Below are 16,730 nucleotides of genomic sequence, written 5' to 3' on the forward strand. Positions count from 1 at the left end.
GTGAGTAGCACAAGAAATTAAGCATCGAATTTAACATACAGTACTCAGTTTACATATTACTTCATACTTAAAAACGCACGTTGTTAACATTTTACTTAACAGTGCTTTGGCGAAGTCCGCGTACTTTCTGTCGCAGCTGCGAAGATAATATTTCTAATAGCGACCGATACCTACAAACATATATATGAAACACTAATAATCGTTCTAACATCAACTAAAATGTACCCGGAGTTAATAAGCTAAGGTTATGACACGATTCATACGACATTCCTGCTATTTCACACTACTCGCAGTTATCTGATAACTAAACTGATGGATTCCAACTATGTCGTTATTTAACTGTCGGAGTATTCGCTAGCGAAAAATACTTGGCAGTTATTAATAACGGTTAACGATAACGGTTATCAAAGAATAACTGGAACTGTGATCACAGTTGCTCCAGAATAACCGTTTGGCCCACCTCTAGCAGGCAAGAAGCGGCACCTCACCTCTGACTAGCAGCAACAGAAAGCTCAATGGAGGCCTAACCGGCGGCACCCCTCCCCACCAGCCGGCGGGTGAAGGTGACGCGCGCCGCCGCGCCCGCCCAGCCGTCAGCTGTTCCTGTCATTCACTGACGCCTGCAGCCGGGCCCAGCGCCCACCACGTACACCGAGGCGCGCGAGATCGCCATCAAGAAGCAGGTGAAAAAACTCGCTCGCATCCAAAAACAAACAGACGACGACCCGAAGAGTCGAGTGACAAGTCGCAATGGTCGTCGAAAGCTAAAAGGCGAGTGCAACAGACGGCGAAGCCACAGCAACGGCTGAACGACGAGAGGATGCTGACCTCCGACGGGAAGCGTTGGACACACAGCCCGCGAACGCGGGCAAACAAAACACAGAACCAGAGTATGTTGTCCTCCAGCCAGACTGCCCACAGCAAACACATACCGCTTAAATGCAGGAACGCTCTGGCAGTTAAAGTCATTACGTGCAATTTAAACAACATGAATTCGGTTGTCAAGATAGTTGCCCTCACTGAGTTCCTGCAGCACCGAGCTGCCGATGTAGCAATGCTACAGGAAGTTCTCACCACCGATCTAGAACAAGTACGGCGATTCTGACGTCTTCACGAACATAGACGCAGAAACGAGAACTGGAACTGCGATATGGTGAGGAAATGGCATCGATATAGAGGACAGCCCTCTTTTCACCTACGTTACTGATGTGACAAAGATGCTCTGTAACAATCTTAAACTACTATATAAACATAAGATATTAATGAACTCAGTTTGAAGAAGAGTGTGCCAAATAAAATTTCCAAAAAGTCTCCGAAAATGACAAAATAGTATGAATCGACAGTTATGTTCTGAAACACGTCAGGGCTTAGTCTTTCGTAACAGTGTACATCTGCACATTTGTAAACAAAACCTGTCTTTCATCGCTAGAAGAGATGGGTGCTTAGGCGAACACCGAGTGCAGCGAGCGGCAGTCGAGCAAAGTCGGGACAAGTCGGGACGGAAGGGGACAGGTGCGAATGCACTGCACAGATCACGCAAATATGTGGAGGCGCGCCGGTGAGGAAGCTGCAGGGGGCGCTCTCCAGCAGGACACTGCTACACCCTTACAGGCCACCCGCCGCCCGGCCGCGCGCAAGCCCTCCGCCGGATACCGGAAACAAGATGCGTCGCCCGCGAGTGTCGCACGCACCAAGAGAAACGAATGACGGGCGGCGCACCGAGCAGCCGCGTGTCTCACGCAAGTGGCGGCGCGCCCGCCAGTTCGGCAGACGCCGGACGCGCACTCCGCGCCGCCTTCGAGGCTCCATCCAGCTGTTGCGGAAGGACGTGCTGCTTTGCGTCAAATGTGTCACCGAAAACTGCGATTACGTGTGTTGGGAGAAGAGGCAAAGGCGTCTTCTGTCGTGCGGCTACAGTATAAGGGCGCCAACGGCCATACCATGTTGAATACACCGGTTCTCGTCCGATCACCGAAGTTAAGAGCGATGCACCAGACGACACAGATTCAGCAAAAATATTAGAAGAAACGCGCAGACAGTTGGACAACGCAGATGGCGCACCGCTGACCGAGGCCATGTCAGAGGACGAAGTCAGAGCCGTCCTCAAAACCTGCGCCAACGACAAAGCTCCAGGAGCTTTCCACCGCACGGCGCTCACGCTCGCCAACTAACGGCTCCCGTACCGCGCCAGCCGTAGCTGTTTTGCCGTCGGCGATCATCTATGCGTGTACAGCGCTTTGGTGTGTTCTCAACGAAAATCATGACAATAGTGCGCATTCGATCGTGGGTACGAGAGTCCGTCCTCCTTCGATATTGAGAAGTGGATGTTTAACGAACTACAAATACAAGAGGACGAAATAGAAGGGCTGCAGCTGTATTTTACGCTGCTCAACCTCTTTTTGAATCTGAAAGCCCACGTGAGATGTGAGACGCTCATCAATGTAAGCGGGGGTATTAGGAAGTTCAAACACTGGAACAGTCGTGTGAGAGGTGAAAATCACATACGCCGGACACGGCGTGAGAAACATGAAAGTGTACAACCTCCCCTTCGAGGTGCCGAACGAGGAAGTAGCACGCTGCCTCAAGTTGTATGGAGAAGTTCTCTCTGTAACGAGAGACTTCTGGGGTGCCGGGCACTGATACAAGGTGGACTCGAATGTTAGGTTCGTCAGGGTGGTCCTAACGAAACACGTGCCATCCTTCATTGTTACAGGGGGATACACAGAAGTCGTCCACTATAGCGGGCAACTACCGAAGTGTTCAATTTGCAGCTCGACAGAACACATGTAGAGCAGCTGTCCGAGAAATGAAAGAGTGGCTCAGCTGCCACATGAAAACGCCGACTACATAACTGAGCAGGCAGCAAGCTACGCGGGAATTCTGACGGGCCAGGGCCCGGGCGCGAACAAAGTAACTGCCGTAGCGGAAGCAGTGGTAGCCGCCACGCCAGCTGGCAATACCAGCCAGAGCAGCGGCCGCCGCGGACAGTGCAGGCAATAGAGGTGGCAAAAAATAACGTAACTGATAGAAATAACCGGTTACTGAGAAGTAACCGTTACTGTGATAACCGTTCCTCTGATTCTGGCTGTTATTTCAATAACTGTTTAGTGTCAACAGTGCCTCGCGCCATCTGTTGACCGAAGATCGTACTGCGCATTTGGAAGGCGTTCTATAGACCATGGGAATAACTGAGACTGCGCGCCATCTGTTGATAAGAACTGTGTACTATTTCGTGGGCCTTCGTTACTTTTAGCATAAACAATTAAATAAAGTTAATGTCCGAGCCGTGGCTGATAGGAGCTGCAGTACAGGCATTAACAAGTACGGTCGTTCCCTTAAGCCACCGCCTTACGTGTTAATTTAGCTTGGACGGGTAGTACAAGGAAAATTACTAAGGAATTCGAGCGACTATGGAAATAACTGTCAGAGACCGGTATTCTCCTCTGGCAGTTATCGTTATTGGCTCGTAGTTCTAGTTCTCTGGTAGTTATCGGGCTACCACCACAGATAACCTGGAAGCTGGTAACGGAATAACTGTGTGTCTAGACGTTCCTGACTCGGTGACTCCAGTTAAAGGTCGTAGTTCCTGGTGATATTTCCAGAGAGGATAGTAACTGGAGCGAACAAATATTTTCGTACTGCTACGGAAATAGCCGCTGGCCAACGCGAATGACAAATAACATGTCAGAAAGTATAACATAATGCAGTGGAATATAATAATAATTATTATCCTCATCATTTGTCAGGAGATTGTCAAAATATGTGAGTATATCACAGTAACTGCTAATATTTATAGAATTGGTACACTGACAGAATAAAACACAGTTACGTACTTTTAATAAATTTATCGTACACATAATACCCGATCTTGACTGTTGCAACCAAGTGCTGTCAAAACAGAAATATAGCAGAATTTTTACCTAAGCTGGTCTATCAGTCTCTGTTACGATATTCATCTACAGAGTAGAAGGAGGGGTCAATGGAAGCGTCTGATTCCGCCCGTCTGCTTCGACGTAAAGGTGTTGTGGTGTGTGAATGTCATTACGGCACGGTGTTTATGAGTTGGTTTGTGCGTGTGTGGGGGGGGGGGGGGGGAGAGGGGGGGCTGTAGATCTAGGTTGCAGTGCCGGAATTTGCTGGTGGTAATTTTTTTTTTTCTAGCTGTGATGTTTTGTGTATTTATGAAGTATTGAATGTGATTTAATTTATGTAGGGATGATTGATTTGTGGACTTTTGGGATTGTGGTTTTATTTTTCGCAGTTGTAGGTGTTGGTTTTTTTGGCATCAGTAGCTGTGGTGGACCTATATAGGTCACCGGAAATGACCGATTCCCATTTTCATAGTTGTGTGTGTTGATGTTTTAGTATCGTCATCTGAGGTTGACCTATGTAGGTCAAGGGAAATGTCTGATTCCAATTTTCGTACTTTTAGTTGTGGGTATTGGTGTTTTGGTATGGTCACCTATAGTTGACCTATATTGTTCACGTGAAGTGTCCGATTCCTGCAGATTTTTGTTGGTGTAGCAGAATGCTGTAATTTTTTTCTTTTTGTTCTTCATTTTGTGTTTTGGGATCATGGTGTGTGTTTCTTTTTTTTTTTTTTACTAGCTTGTCCTCACCCGAAAAACCCCCAACTTCCCGCAGTTGTCCCATTGGTTTGATTGTATTTTTGGTGGGAAATGTTATTGTATTATTTATATGTATCTTCGTGTTTGTTGCCATGTGTATGTAGTGACGTCATAGACACTTGAAATAGCCATTTCCGGCATATTGATGACGGGTGGAATCAGACACTTCTGTATTAAATAGTCTTTCAAACACACTGTAAACCGTGCCTTATCTGAAACCAAGTTTTTAATGGTTGCTGACTTGCTGGCAGTTTATTGAAAATGCATGTTCCTGAATATTGGACCCCTTTTGGACCAAGGTAAGTAATTTTAGGTCTTTATGTAGATTGCTGTTCCCATTTCTAGTACTGATATGTATTAAGCTATTGGTTGGAAATACTTGTAACAAATTTCATTAAGGAATAAATATACTAGGAAGCAGTGGTTAGAATACAAAGTTCCTTGAACAGGTTCCTACATGATGTTCTTGAATTGATACCACAAACTATTTTTATTACACGCTTTTACATGCGAAAAACTTTTGCTATGTTTGATAAGTTACCACCGAATATGCTCCCTTATGAAATAAAAGAATGAAAAAATGTGGTATGGCCTTCCCAACTGAATTTATTATCGAGTTCTAGTCCCAGAAATGTAACACTGTCAACCTTTTCGATCTGCATGTCTTCGTATGTTATAAACATGCTGTCGCTGGAGAAATCGAGCAGTTTGCAAATCTGACGTAAAACTTGGATTAGCGTACTCACACTTTCCCCAATAGCACTAGCTTTTACAGCACAGGAGTAAACGAATCTGTCACATTACGTATATTTTTTGTTGTATTACAAGGCTGTACACTTTATTCTATTATGTGAGTAGCACAAGAAATTAAGCATCGAATTTAACATACAGTACTCAGTTTACATATTACTTCATACTTAAAAACGCACGTTGTTAACATTTTACTTAAACAGTGCTTTGGCGAAGTTCCGCGTACTTTCTGTCGCAGCTGCGAAGATAATATTTCTAATAGCGACCGATAACCTACAAACATATAATATGAAACACTAATAATCGTTCTAACATCAACTAAAATGTACCCGGAGTTAATAAGCTAAGGTTATGACACGATTCATACGACATTCCTGCTATTTCACACTACTCGCAGTTATACTGATAACTAAACTGATGGATTCCAACTATGTCGTTATTTAACTGTCGGAGTATTCGCTAGCGAAAAATAACTTGGCAGTTATTAATAACGGTTAACGATAACGGTTATCAAAGAATAACTGGAACTGTGATCACAGTTGCTCCAGAATAACCGTTTGGCCCACCTCTAGCAGGCAAGAAGCGGCACCTCACCTCTGACTCGCACAACGAAAGCTCAATGGAGGCCTAACCGGCGGCCACCCCCTCCCCCACCAGCCGGCGGGTGAAGGTGACGCGCGCCGCCGCGCCCGCCCAGCCGTCAGCTGTTCCTGTCATTCACTGACGCCTGCAGCCGGGCCCAGCGCCCACCACGTACACCGAGGCGCGCGAGATCGCCATCAAGAAGCAGGTGAAAAAACTCGCTCGCATCCAAAAACAAACAGACGACGACCCGAAAGAGTCGAGTGACAAGTCGCAATGGTCGTCGAAAGCTAAAAGGCGATGCAACAGACGGCGAAGCCACAGCAACGGCTCGAACGACGAGAGGATGCTGACCTCCGACGGGGAAGCGTTGGACACACAGCCCGCGAACGCGGGCAAACAAAACACAGAACCAGAGTATGTTGTCCTCCAGCCAGACTGCCCACAGCAAACACATACCGCTTAAATGCAGGAACGCTCTGGCTATAAAGTCATTACGTGCAATTTAAACAACATGAATTCGGTTGTCAAGATAGATGCCCTCACTGAGTTCCTGCAGCACCGAGCTGCCGATGTAGCAATGCTACAGGAAGTTCTCACCACCGATCTAGAACAAGTACGGCGATTCGACGTCTTCACGAACATAGACGCAGAAACGAGAACTGGAACTGCGATAATGGTGAGAAATGGCATCGATATAGAGGACAGCCCTCTTTTCACGCTACGTTACTGATGTGACAAAGATGCTTCTGTAACAATCTTAAACTACTATAATAAACATAAGATATTAATGAACTCAGTTTGAAGAAGAGTGTGCCAAATAAAATTTCCAAAAAGTCTCCGAAAATGACAAAATAGTATGAATCGACAGTTATGTTCTGAAACACGTCAGGGCTTAGTCTTTCGTAACAGTGTACATCTGCACATTTGTAAACAAAAACCTGTCTTTCATCGCTAGAAGAGATGGGTGCTTAGGCGAACACCCGAGTGGCAGCGAGCGGCAGTCGAGCAAAGTCGGGACAAGTCGGGACGGAAGGGGACAGGTGCGAATGCACTGCACAGATCACGCAAATATGTGGAGGCGCGCCGGTGAGGAAGCTGCAGGGGGCGCTCTCCAGCAGGACACTGCTACACCCTTACAGGCCACCCGCCGCCCGGCCGCGCGCAAGCCCTCCGCCGGATACCGGAAACAAGATGCGTCGCCCGCGAGTGTCGCACGCACCAAGAGAAACGAATGACGGGCGGCGCACCGAGCAGCCGCGTGTCTCACGCAAGTGGCGGCGCGCCCGCCAGTTCGGCAGACGCCGGACGCGCACTCCGCGCCGCCTTCGAGGCTCCATCCAGCTGTTGCGGAAGGACGTGCTGCTTTGCGTCAAATGTGTCACCGAAAACTGCGATTACGTGTGTTGGGAGAAGAGGCAAAGGCGTCTTCTGTCGTGCGGCTACAGTATAAGGGCGCCAACGGCCATACCATGTTGAATACACCGGTTCTCGTCCGATCACCGAAGTTAAGAGCGATGCACCAGACGACACAGATTCAGCAAAAATATTAGAAGAAACGCGCAGACAGTTGGACAACGCAGATGGCGCACCGCTGACCGAGGCCATGTCAGAGGACGAAGTCAGAGCCGTCCTCAAAACCTGCGCCAACGACAAAGCTCCAGGAGCTTTCCACCGCACGGCGCTCACGCTCGCCAACTAACGGCTCCCGTACCGCGCCAGCCGTAGCTGTTTTGCCGTCGGCGATCATCTATGCGTGTACAGCGCTTTGGTGTGTTCTCAACGAAAATCATGACAATAGTGCGCATTCGATCGTGGGTACGAGAGTCCGTCCTCCTTCGATATTGAGAAGTGGATGTTTAACGAACTACAAATACAAGAGGACGAAATAGAAGGGCTGCAGCTGTATTTTACGCTGCTCAACCTCTTTTTGAATCTGAAAGCCCACGTGAGATGTGAGACGCTCATCAATGTAAGCGGGGGTATTAGGAAGTTCAAACACTGGAACAGTCGTGTGAGAGGTGAAAATCACATACGCCGGACACGGCGTGAGAAACATGAAAGTGTACAACCTCCCCTTCGAGGTGCCGAACGAGGAAGTAGCACGCTGCCTCAAGTTGTATGGAGAAGTTCTCTCTGTAACGAGAGACTTCTGGGGTGCCGGGCACTGATACAAGGTGGACTCGAATGTTAGGTTCGTCAGGGTGGTCCTAACGAAACACGTGCCATCCTTCATTGTTACAGGGGGATACACAGAAGTCGTCCACTATAGCGGGCAACTACCGAAGTGTTCAATTTGCAGCTCGACAGAACACATGTAGAGCAGCTGTCCGAGAAATGAAAGAGTGGCTCAGCTGCCACATGAAAACGCCGACTACATAACTGAGCAGGCAGCAAGCTACGCGGGAATTCTGACGGGCCAGGGCCCGGGCGCGAACAAAGTAACTGCCGTAGCGGAAGCAGTGGTAGCCGCCACGCCAGCTGGCAATACCAGCCAGAGCAGCGGCCGCCGCGGACAGTGCAGGCAATAGAGGTGGCAAAAAATAACGTAACTGATAGAAATAACCGGTTACTGAGAAGTAACCGTTACTGTGATAACCGTTCCTCTGATTCTGGCTGTTATTTCAATAACTGTTTAGTGTCAACAGTGCCTCGCGCCATCTGTTGACCGAAGATCGTACTGCGCATTTGGAAGGCGTTCTATAGACCATGGGAATAACTGAGACTGCGCGCCATCTGTTGATAAGAACTGTGTACTATTTCGTGGGCCTTCGTTACTTTTAGCATAAACAATTAAATAAAGTTAATGTCCGAGCCGTGGCTGATAGGAGCTGCAGTACAGGCATTAACAAGTACGGTCGTTCCCTTAAGCCACCGCCTTACGTGTTAATTTAGCTTGGACGGGTAGTACAAGGAAAATTACTAAGGAATTCGAGCGACTATGGAAATAACTGTCAGAGACCGGTATTCTCCTCTGGCAGTTATCGTTATTGGCTCGTAGTTCTAGTTCTCTGGTAGTTATCGGGCTACCACCACAGATAACCTGGAAGCTGGTAACGGAATAACTGTGTGTCTAGACGTTCCTGACTCGGTGACTCCAGTTAAAGGTCGTAGTTCCTGGTGATATTTCCAGAGAGGATAGTAACTGGAGCGAACAAATATTTTCGTACTGCTACGGAAATAGCCGCTGGCCAACGCGAATGACAAATAACATGTCAGAAAGTATAACATAATGCAGTGGAATATAATAATAATTATTATCCTCATCATTTGTCAGGAGATTGTCAAAATATGTGAGTATATCACAGTAACTGCTAATATTTATAGAATTGGTACACTGACAGAATAAAACACAGTTACGTACTTTTAATAAATTTATCGTACACATAATACCCGATCTTGACTGTTGCAACCAAGTGCTGTCAAAACAGAAATATAGCAGAATTTTTACCTAAGCTGGTCTATCAGTCTCTGTTACGATATTCATCTACAGAGTAGAAGGAGGGGTCAATGGAAGCGTCTGATTCCGCCCGTCTGCTTCGACGTAAAGGTGTTGTGGTGTGTGAATGTCATTACGGCACGGTGTTTATGAGTTGGTTTGTGCGTGTGTGGGGGGGGGGGGGGGGAGAGGGGGGGCTGTAGATCTAGGTTGCAGTGCCGGAATTTGCTGGTGGTAATTTTTTTTTTTCTAGCTGTGATGTTTTGTGTATTTATGAAGTATTGAATGTGATTTAATTTATGTAGGGATGATTGATTTGTGGACTTTTGGGATTGTGGTTTTATTTTTCGCAGTTGTAGGTGTTGGTTTTTTTGGCATCAGTAGCTGTGGTGGACCTATATAGGTCACCGGAAATGACCGATTCCCATTTTCATAGTTGTGTGTGTTGATGTTTTAGTATCGTCATCTGAGGTTGACCTATGTAGGTCAAGGGAAATGTCTGATTCCAATTTTCGTACTTTTAGTTGTGGGTATTGGTGTTTTGGTATGGTCACCTATAGTTGACCTATATTGTTCACGTGAAGTGTCCGATTCCTGCAGATTTTTGTTGGTGTAGCAGAATGCTGTAATTTTTTTCTTTTTGTTCTTCATTTTGTGTTTTGGGATCATGGTGTGTGTTTCTTTTTTTTTTTTTTACTAGCTTGTCCTCACCCGAAAAACCCCCAACTTCCCGCAGTTGTCCCATTGGTTTGATTGTATTTTTGGTGGGAAATGTTATTGTATTATTTATATGTATCTTCGTGTTTGTTGCCATGTGTATGTAGTGACGTCATAGACACTTGAAATAGCCATTTCCGGCATATTGATGACGGGTGGAATCAGACACTTCTGTATTAAATAGTCTTTCAAACACACTGTAAACCGTGCCTTATCTGAAACCAAGTTTTTAATGGTTGCTGACTTGCTGGCAGTTTATTGAAAATGCATGTTCCTGAATATTGGACCCCTTTTGGACCAAGGTAAGTAATTTTAGGTCTTTATGTAGATTGCTGTTCCCATTTCTAGTACTGATATGTATTAAGCTATTGGTTGGAAATACTTGTAACAAATTTCATTAAGGAATAAATATACTAGGAAGCAGTGGTTAGAATACAAAGTTCCTTGAACAGGTTCCTACATGATGTTCTTGAATTGATACCACAAACTATTTTTATTACACGCTTTTACATGCGAAAAACTTTTGCTATGTTTGATAAGTTACCACCGAATATGCTCCCTTATGAAATACAAGAATGAAAAAATGTGGTATGGCCTTCCCAACTGAATTTATTATCGAGTTCTAGTCCCAGAAATGTAACACTGTCAACCTTTTCGATCTGCATGTCTTCGTATGTTATAAACATGCTGTCGCTGGAGAAATCGAGCAGTTTGCAAATCTGACGTAAAACTTGGATTAGCGTACTCACACTTTCCCCAATAGCACTAGCTTTTACAGCACAGGAGTAAACGAATCTGTCACATTACGTATATTTTTTGTTGTATTACAAGGCTGTACACTTTATTCTATTATGTGAGTAGCACAAGAAATTAAGCATCGAATTTAACATACAGTACTCAGTTTACATATTACTTCATACTTAAAAACGCACGTTGTTAACATTTTACTTAAACAGTGCTTTGGCGAAGTTCCGCGTACTTTCTGTCGCAGCTGCGAAGATAATATTTCTAATAGCGACCGATAACCTACAAACATATAATATGAAACACTAATAATCGTTCTAACATCAACTAAAATGTACCCGGAGTTAATAAGCTAAGGTTATGACACGATTCATACGACATTCCTGCTATTTCACACTACTCGCAGTTATACTGATAACTAAACTGATGGATTCCAACTATGTCGTTATTTAACTGTCGGAGTATTCGCTAGCGAAAAATAACTTGGCAGTTATTAATAACGGTTAACGATAACGGTTATCAAAGAATAACTGGAACTGTGATCACAGTTGCTCCAGAATAACCGTTTGGCCCACCTCTAGCAGGCAAGAAGCGGCACCTCACCTCTGACTCGCACAACGAAAGCTCAATGGAGGCCTAACCGGCGGCCACCCCCTCCCCCACCAGCCGGCGGGTGAAGGTGACGCGCGCCGCCGCGCCCGCCCAGCCGTCAGCTGTTCCTGTCATTCACTGACGCCTGCAGCCGGGCCCAGCGCCCACCACGTACACCGAGGCGCGCGAGATCGCCATCAAGAAGCAGGTGAAAAAACTCGCTCGCATCCAAAAACAAACAGACGACGACCCGAAAGAGTCGAGTGACAAGTCGCAATGGTCGTCGAAAGCTAAAAGGCGATGCAACAGACGGCGAAGCCACAGCAACGGCTCGAACGACGAGAGGATGCTGACCTCCGACGGGGAAGCGTTGGACACACAGCCCGCGAACGCGGGCAAACAAAACACAGAACCAGAGTATGTTGTCCTCCAGCCAGACTGCCCACAGCAAACACATACCGCTTAAATGCAGGAACGCTCTGGCTATAAAGTCATTACGTGCAATTTAAACAACATGAATTCGGTTGTCAAGATAGATGCCCTCACTGAGTTCCTGCAGCACCGAGCTGCCGATGTAGCAATGCTACAGGAAGTTCTCACCACCGATCTAGAACAAGTACGGCGATTCGACGTCTTCACGAACATAGACGCAGAAACGAGAACTGGAACTGCGATAATGGTGAGAAATGGCATCGATATAGAGGACAGCCCTCTTTTCACGCTACGTTACTGATGTGACAAAGATGCTTCTGTAACAATCTTAAACTACTATAATAAACATAAGATATTAATGAACTCAGTTTGAAGAAGAGTGTGCCAAATAAAATTTCCAAAAAGTCTCCGAAAATGACAAAATAGTATGAATCGACAGTTATGTTCTGAAACACGTCAGGGCTTAGTCTTTCGTAACAGTGTACATCTGCACATTTGTAAACAAAAACCTGTCTTTCATCGCTAGAAGAGATGGGTGCTTAGGCGAACACCCGAGTGGCAGCGAGCGGCAGTCGAGCAAAGTCGGGACAAGTCGGGACGGAAGGGGACAGGTGCGAATGCACTGCACAGATCACGCAAATATGTGGAGGCGCGCCGGTGAGGAAGCTGCAGGGGGCGCTCTCCAGCAGGACACTGCTACACCCTTACAGGCCACCCGCCGCCCGGCCGCGCGCAAGCCCTCCGCCGGATACCGGAAACAAGATGCGTCGCCCGCGAGTGTCGCACGCACCAAGAGAAACGAATGACGGGCGGCGCACCGAGCAGCCGCGTGTCTCACGCAAGTGGCGGCGCGCCCGCCAGTTCGGCAGACGCCGGACGCGCACTCCGCGCCGCCTTCGAGGCTCCATCCAGCTGTTGCGGAAGGACGTGCTGCTTTGCGTCAAATGTGTCACCGAAAACTGCGATTACGTGTGTTGGGAGAAGAGGCAAAGGCGTCTTCTGTCGTGCGGCTACAGTATAAGGGCGCCAACGGCCATACCATGTTGAATACACCGGTTCTCGTCCGATCACCGAAGTTAAGAGCGATGCACCAGACGACACAGATTCAGCAAAAATATTAGAAGAAACGCGCAGACAGTTGGACAACGCAGATGGCGCACCGCTGACCGAGGCCATGTCAGAGGACGAAGTCAGAGCCGTCCTCAAAACCTGCGCCAACGACAAAGCTCCAGGAGCTTTCCACCGCACGGCGCTCACGCTCGCCAACTAACGGCTCCCGTACCGCGCCAGCCGTAGCTGTTTTGCCGTCGGCGATCATCTATGCGTGTACAGCGCTTTGGTGTGTTCTCAACGAAAATCATGACAATAGTGCGCATTCGATCGTGGGTACGAGAGTCCGTCCTCCTTCGATATTGAGAAGTGGATGTTTAACGAACTACAAATACAAGAGGACGAAATAGAAGGGCTGCAGCTGTATTTTACGCTGCTCAACCTCTTTTTGAATCTGAAAGCCCACGTGAGATGTGAGACGCTCATCAATGTAAGCGGGGGTATTAGGAAGTTCAAACACTGGAACAGTCGTGTGAGAGGTGAAAATCACATACGCCGGACACGGCGTGAGAAACATGAAAGTGTACAACCTCCCCTTCGAGGTGCCGAACGAGGAAGTAGCACGCTGCCTCAAGTTGTATGGAGAAGTTCTCTCTGTAACGAGAGACTTCTGGGGTGCCGGGCACTGATACAAGGTGGACTCGAATGTTAGGTTCGTCAGGGTGGTCCTAACGAAACACGTGCCATCCTTCATTGTTACAGGGGGATACACAGAAGTCGTCCACTATAGCGGGCAACTACCGAAGTGTTCAATTTGCAGCTCGACAGAACACATGTAGAGCAGCTGTCCGAGAAATGAAAGAGTGGCCCAGCTGCCACATGAAAACGCCGACTACATAACTGAGCAGGCAGCAAGCTACGCGGGAATTCTGACGGGCCAGGGCCCGGGCGCGAACAAAGTAACTGCCGTAGCGGAAGCAGTGGTAGCCGCCACGCCAGCTGGCAATACCAGCCAGAGCAGCGGCCGCCGCGGACAGTGCAGGCAATAGAGGTGGCAAAAAATAACGTAACTGATAGAAATAACCGGTTACTGAGAAGTAACCGTTACTGTGATAACCGTTCCTCTGATTCTGGCTGTTATTTCAATAACTGTTTAGTGTCAACAGTGCCTCGCGCCATCTGTTGACCGAAGATCGTACTGCGCATTTGGAAGGCGTTCTATAGACCATGGGAATAACTGAGACTGCGCGCCATCTGTTGATAAGAACTGTGTACTATTTCGTGGGCCTTCGTTACTTTTAGCATAAACAATTAAATAAAGTTAATGTCCGAGCCGTGGCTGATAGGAGCTGCAGTACAGGCATTAACAAGTACGGTCGTTCCCTTAAGCCACCGCCTTACGTGTTAATTTAGCTTGGACGGGTAGTACAAGGAAAATTACTAAGGAATTCGAGCGACTATGGAAATAACTGTCAGAGACCGGTATTCTCCTCTGGCAGTTATCGTTATTGGCTCGTAGTTCTAGTTCTCTGGTAGTTATCGGGCTACCACCACAGATAACCTGGAAGCTGGTAACGGAATAACTGTGTGTCTAGACGTTCCTGACTCGGTGACTCCAGTTAAAGGTCGTAGTTCCTGGTGATATTTCCAGAGAGGATAGTAACTGGAGCGAACAAATATTTTCGTACTGCTACGGAAATAGCCGCTGGCCAACGCGAATGACAAATAACATGTCAGAAAGTATAACATAATGCAGTGGAATATAATAATAATTATTATCCTCATCATTTGTCAGGAGATTGTCAAAATATGTGAGTATATCACAGTAACTGCTAATATTTATAGAATTGGTACACTGACAGAATAAAACACAGTTACGTACTTTTAATAAATTTATCGTACACATAATACCCGATCTTGACTGTTGCAACCAAGTGCTGTCAAAACAGAAATATAGCAGAATTTTTACCTAAGCTGGTCTATCAGTCTCTGTTACGATATTCATCTACAGAGTAGAAGGAGGGGTCAATGGAAGCGTCTGATTCCGCCCGTCTGCTTCGACGTAAAGGTGTTGTGGTGTGTGAATGTCATTACGGCACGGTGTTTATGAGTTGGTTTGTGCGTGTGTGGGGGGGGGGGGGGAGAGAGGGGGCTGTAGATCTAGGTTGCAGTGCCGGAATTTGCTGGTGGTAATTTTTTTTTTTCTAGCTGTGATGTTTTGTGTATTTATGAAGTATTGAATGTGATTTAATTTATGTAGGGATGATTGATTTGTGGACTTTTGGGATTGTGGTTTTATTTTTCGCAGTTGTAGGTGTTGGTTTTTTTGGCATCAGTAGCTGTGGTGGACCTATATAGGTCACCGGAAATGACCGATTCCCATTTTCATAGTTGTGTGTGTTGATGTTTTAGTATCGTCATCTGAGGTTGACCTATGTAGGTCAAGGGAAATGTCTGATTCCAATTTTCGTACTTTTAGTTGTGGGTATTGGTGTTTTGGTATGGTCACCTATAGTTGACCTATATTGTTCACGTGAAGTGTCCGATTCCTGCAGATTTTTGTTGGTGTAGCAGAATGCTGTAATTTTTTTCTTTTTGTTCTTCATTTTGTGTTTTGGGATCATGGTGTGTGTTTCTTTTTTTTTTTTACTAGCTTGTCCTCACCCGAAAAACCCCCAACTTCCCGCAGTTGTCCCATTGGTTTGATTGTATTTTTGGTGGGAAATGTTATTGTATTATTTATATGTATCTTCGTGTTTGTTGCCATGTGTATGTAGTGACGTCATAGACACTTGAAATAGCCATTTCCGGCATATTGATGACGGGTGGAATCAGACACTTCTGTATTAAATAGTCTTTCAAACACACTGTAAACCGTGCCTTATCTGAAACCAAGTTTTTAATGGTTGCTGACTTGCTGGCAGTTTATTGAAAATGCATGTTCCTGAATATTGGACCCCTTTTGGACCAAGGTAAGTAATTTTAGGTCTTTATGTAGATTGCTGTTCCCATTTCTAGTACTGATATGTATTAAGCTATTGGTTGGAAATACTTGTAACAAATTTCATTAAGGAATAAATATACTAGGAAGCAGTGGTTAGAATACAAAGTTCCTTGAACAGGTTCCTACATGATGTTCTTGAATTGATACCACAAACTATTTTTATTACACGCTTTTACATGCGAAAAACTTTTGCTATGTTTGATAAGTTACCACCGAATATGCTCCCTTATGAAATAAAAGAATGAAAAAATGTGGTATGGCCTTCCCAACTGAATTTATTATCGAGTTCTAGTCCCAGAAATGTAACACTGTCAACCTTTTCGATCTGCATGTCTTCGTATGTTATAAACATGCTGTCGCTGGAGAAATCGAGCAGTTTGCAAATCTGACGTAAAACTTGGATTAGCGTACTCACACTTTCCCCAATAGCACTAGCTTTTACAGCACAGGAGTAAACGAATCTGTCACATTACGTATATTTTTTGTTGTATTACAAGGCTGTACACTTTATTCTATTATGTGAGTAGCACAAGAAATTAAGCATCGAATTTAACATACAGTACTCAGTTTACATATTACTTCATACTTAAAAACGCACGTTGTTAACATTTTACTTAAACAGTGCTTTGGCGAAGTTCCGCGTACTTTCTGTCGCAGCTGCGAAGATAATATTTCTAATAGCGACCGATAACCTACAAACATATAATATGAAACACTAATAATCGTTCTAACATCAACTAAAATGTACCCGGAGTTAATAAGCTAAGGTTATGACACGATTCATACGACATTC

The sequence above is a fragment of the Schistocerca nitens genome, chromosome 7 (genome assembly GCF_023898315.1).
Source record: "Schistocerca nitens isolate TAMUIC-IGC-003100 chromosome 7, iqSchNite1.1, whole genome shotgun sequence".
NCBI classification, from domain to species: Eukaryota; Metazoa; Arthropoda; class Insecta; order Orthoptera; family Acrididae; genus Schistocerca; species Schistocerca nitens.